This window comes from Pinus tabuliformis, chromosome 6 (genome assembly GCF_031772625.1).
Source record: "Pinus tabuliformis cultivar Carrire ecotype Pingquan chromosome 6, CPIR1, whole genome shotgun sequence".
NCBI classification, from domain to species: Eukaryota; Viridiplantae; Streptophyta; class Pinopsida; order Pinales; family Pinaceae; genus Pinus; species Pinus tabuliformis.
In genome coordinates this window covers 1,775,802,936-1,775,808,259 of record NC_142292.1, presented here as the reverse complement: position 1 = coordinate 1,775,808,259, position 5,324 = coordinate 1,775,802,936, and positions in this window count along the sequence as shown.

The window sequence follows — 5,324 nt, the reverse complement described above, 5'->3', positions numbered from 1 at the left end:
CTTACGTGATTGTTCCACATGTCTGTTATTAATTGGCCTAACTTGGACAAGTTCATATTGTTGTGTCAGATCCGTACGTTGCCATGTGGTAGTCTGTACACCTATATAGTCAAAATGCAACTTTGATTTTTTGTATGCTTGCTAAAAACTTCAGAACATGATAAATTTCTCATACGGTATTAGATTGAGTTGATTCAAATGTCGTTGGGATAAATGCAATGAGCACTACAACTTGCCATCAGTTTTAGGAGAATTTGAACACTTTAATTTTTGAGAATTTTTCGGTTCCCCTAGATCACTCCTCCCAACTAGAAGCTTTTGGACCACCAAAATTCTATTTTTACTCAACAAGTAAGTGAGGGTACAAATCCCTCACTTTCACAATCTCCATACACCTTGCTTCACTTGGATTAGTACCTTTGAGCCTCACACAAATATACTCTGCGTGAAGTCCTTATTCTTTTTTCAATAATAATGTCTTCCTGCAACTCATTCAAGTATCCACGAGCAAAATCTTCTATAGATGGAATTTGATTATTCTCCTCTTGATCAACGATCATAAGAGGCTCATAAAATATCAATTTTTCCACATTCACAACAAAGTAAATTTTCATATAAGGTGGAAAATTTAATTGGAAAACATTATTACCAATATTTTCCAAAATCTTGAAAGGACCATATCTGATTGGTTTGAACTTTTTACCTTCACCTTGCAATTTTTCCTTGGTGATGTACAACCAAACTTGATCTCCCACTTGGAAATCATGATCAACCTGATGCTTAAAATTCCTTTCTTTGTACTTGGCTTGGCTTTTCTCCAGTTTTTCTTATACCCTTTAATGCACTAATTGGATTTATTCAATGAAATTCTTGGCTTTGTCCACATCACTATGTCCATCTATTGAAATATCTTTTCCAAAAATAAAGTCCAAAGAAGACTTTGGAAAGTAACCCAAACAATCTTCAAATGAAGCTACTTGTGTAGATTAATTCTTGGCATGATTGTAGGCATGCTCAATGTAATGTAAATGCTCATCCCAAAGCTTAAGATGCTTACCACAATAACCTTGAAGGAGATGCACTATTGTCATGTTCACTACCTCTCTTTAATCGTCAGTTTTTGGATGAAATGTTGTGCCCTTCTTTAACTTTGTGTCCATGAGTTCCCATAAACTTGACCAAAACTTCTTGATAAATCGAGAATCTCGATTAGAAACAATAGAAGTGGGTAGCCCAAAGTGAACCCATATATTCTTAAGAACATTTGTGTAGTATGTTCATATGTTACCTATTTCTTACAAGGCATCAACACACACATTTTTCTAAATCTATCCACTACAATATATAAATAATCACACCCTTTTCTAGACATAGGTAGCCCCTACAAAATCCATAGAAAAAATTTCCCAAGGACGATAAGAGATAGGAAGTGGAGTGTACAAACCCAATTTCCTATTACTTGGCTTACTAGTAGCACACATAAAAGATCCTCTTATATATCTTGACACAATTTCATTCATACAATGCCAATAAAAATACCTTTTTAGTTGAGAAACAATATTTCCTACACCAAAGTGACCAACAATAAGAGAAGTATGGGCTTCCCTTATGACATTAACTCTTTCAACTGGTGGAATACATAACTTGCCAAGATGATACAATAACTTGTTATGAACATGATAATCCAATTCTTCAACATGATTTCCTTGACTCAAAGTTGCATAAACATATTTAAAATATTCATCTTGAGGATATTGTTCAATACAAGTTTCATGCATGAAAAATTTATGCTTAAGAATGATAGATGCATTAACTACAGGCCTTGACAATATATCTGCAACTTTGTTGTAAATACCTTTCTTACACCTGATTACCAAATGAAATTGTTGCAGAAATCTCATCCATCCGAAATGTATAACTTGTTGTAGTTTGGTTTGCAATTGAAGATATTTCAAAGGTTGATGGTCAGTATGAATAATAATTTCTTTACCCATCAAATAATGCTTCCACTTCTTCACACTTTGTACCAAAGTGTACAACTCTTTATCATAAGTTGAATAGTGAATTATTGCATTGGAAAAGGTCTCAAAATGATAGCATATCGACTTGCCATGTTTCATCAATATGGCTCCCATAGCATATTCGCTTGCATTGGTTTGAATTTCAAATGGCCACTTGAGATCTAGAAGTGCTAGAACTGGTGTTGTACTAATTTTCTCTTTGAAAGTATCGAAGGCTCTCTGTTGCTTGCCTCGTCACTGAAAGACCTACTTCACACTTGTCAAAGCATGTAATGGTGCTGCAATAGATGAAAAGTTGGCAATAAACTTTCTCTAATTTTGGGTTTCTCCCAAAAAGCTCCTAACTTCTATTACATTATTAGGTTTAGGCCAATTCACAATGACTTCAAATTTGGAGGGATTAATCTACAATTTGCCACCTCCTACAATGTGACCTAAGTAAACCAAAGAGTTTTTCCCAAATTCATATTTATACATCTTCAAATAAAAATTTTCCTTTTTCAAGACACCTAGAACTTGCTTTAAATGTTTGACATGCTCTTCATGAGTCTTACTAAAGATAAAAATATCATCTAAGTAGACTATGACAAAATCATCAAGGAATGGTCGCAATACACCATTCATAACTCTCATGAATATTGTAGGTTCATTACAAATCCCAAAAGGAACTACTAACCATTCAAACAATCTTTGTTTTGTCTTAAAAGAAATTTTCCAAATATCATCTTCAACAATACTTATCTGATGATAACCACTTCTTAATTCTAACTTAGTAAAATAAAAATAAAAATCCTTTAATTGATCTATAAAATCATCAATGCAAGGAAGAGGATAATCATTATTTACCATTATCTTGTTCAAAGCTAAGAAATCCACACACATGCACCATGTACCATCTTTCTTTGGAACCAAAACAATAGGATACCCACAAGGAGATGTACTAGGTCTAATGACCCCTTTGTCAAGCAACTCTTGGATTTGCTCCTTGATCTTTGCATTCTCCAAGACTGACATTCTATACATGCCAATATTCAAAAGTAGTGCATCCCTCTGAAATTGTATCTCATGTTAGATTCCTCTTTTTGGAGGTAACCCTTCAGGTTCCGGAAACATCTTGTCATAAGTATTAACAAATTCAACCAATTCATGCTTGAGTTTAGAATCATATCTTGGTAAAGCTTTAGATTCAAAAATATCTTTATCTTTTATCATCAACAAAAAAAAAATCTTAATAGCATTCACAAGCCTTTTCATTTGTCCTGCACTAACAAGAGATAAGTTCATCTTCTTGAGATGTGCTCTAATGATATATTCTATTCCATCCTTGAAATGATGATACTTGTTCTCACGATGATAAAATATGGCTTTTCGGTCATACAAATATGGACTCCCTAAGACAATCCCACAAATGTGAAGTGGTACAACATCAAGCTCAACCTAATCTAAAAAATTAGCAGCGATGGAAAATTTGAGTTTACATTTTCTTGTCACTTGCAATTTGGCATCATCACATACCCAACCCAAAGGGTAAGGTTTTGCACGATGTATTGTCTCTAAATTAAGTTTCTTGACAATTTATTTGGAAATAAGATTGACTTGAGATCCATTATCAAATAGTGTATCAACCTTTGTATGCTTTTTAATCACCCTGATATGAAAAATATCACTTCTTTCTTTATCATTTTGAGATTCAATAAACTTACTAGAAGAATTAGTAGTTGCATTAGAAGTTATTCCTTTCATTCCCATGGTTGTGATTTTAGTTTCATCACCTGAATTAGATCCTAGATCTTGTTGAGTTTTAGTAGCAATCGTTTGTTTCCCCTTGTTATTGAACTTCTTTGGTCTCAATTCTGGATGTAATTTCCAACAATGGTCTTCATTGTGGCCATCTTTAATCATGTTTGCGAGTAAGTATCTCTCCCTCGTTCTTGACTGTAGCATTCAAAAACCTTGTAAATTATATCATACATTCAAAAAAACCATGCTCTAACACCAAATTGATTAAAAAATAAACTTGAAAGTTTTATTGATCAATTTGCAAGTCATTTTATGTCCTTTTAGGCAATAGATTGAAATTACAAAAGTACACAAAAATAAGTAAAAATGAAGAAAGTTTACAGTAAAAAGAGGACAAAAATGCAGCATAACACAAGTACAAATTGGTAACAGAGTTCATCCATCTTGGGCTACATCTCTGGGTCCAGCTTCCAATGGTGTCCACTTTATTAAAATGCTCAGATTCTCATTAAATCAAAACGCAAGCTTCAACTTGTAGAAATAACACTCCCATGCTATCCAGAATGCTCAAAAACCCCTTTCTAGGCTCTTGCTACACTAAAAAAGGCTCAAAATTAAGCAAAATATACCCTCTTGACCAAATTGTCTACTAAAATACTTTATAATAGCTCCCGACCATGTTAAATGTTCAATGAACTAGGCCTTTGGCCCAATGGTGGCACATTTTATTAGGAACCTAAAGGTCCCGAGTTTGATGATCTGGCAAAGTTAGTTGTAATGGAGGGTTCATTGCATATAATATATTAAATGTTTCTTTTTCATTAGTCATTGGCTCGCACCCTGTGATGCCTATCAATGGTTCTATTGTAACCACATGGCCATGGGAACGGGTGGTGTGCCACGCACCCTAGCCTTGGTCGTTCTACCCATGGTCTCTCGCGATATCACATAATCGTGGGTCGTGGGTCAGAGGTCATGCGCCCACCCTTGACCTTTATGTCAGTTGTATCACATAATGGAATTGGGGGTTAAGGCCTCACCCGAAACCCCCTCCTCCATTGAGTGTTGGTAATATAAGGGCCCATAAAACCAGAGTTGGGCATGTCAGGCACGTCGGCTGGCCTGGGCCTCCCCAATTAACCACTAATTCAATAAACTATAAATACAACGCTCCGACTATGTTTATTAAGTCTCACGTTTGATGTAACAGTATCACGTTTGTTTTGTTGGTTGGAGGTCATGTGGTTGATTTCGACGGAGGTTGGTCAGTCTATTGAACCAAATTTTGGCCTCATCCAGAATGCCATATGGTGCCCTGGTATTAGGCCATGTGTCACCTTTTGATTGGCCCACCCATGATACCTTTCACCCATTAACTGTGCATCACATGCCCTCACATGATTAGTCCATGTGTATGTTATTAATTGGCGCAGCCTGGAAAATTTTGTACTGTTGTGTCAAAATTGTACACTGCCATGTAGAAATATGTACACCTACATAATTAAACTGCAACTTTGACTTTTTGCATGTTTGCCCAAAACTTCAGAATGCGATAAAGCTCTC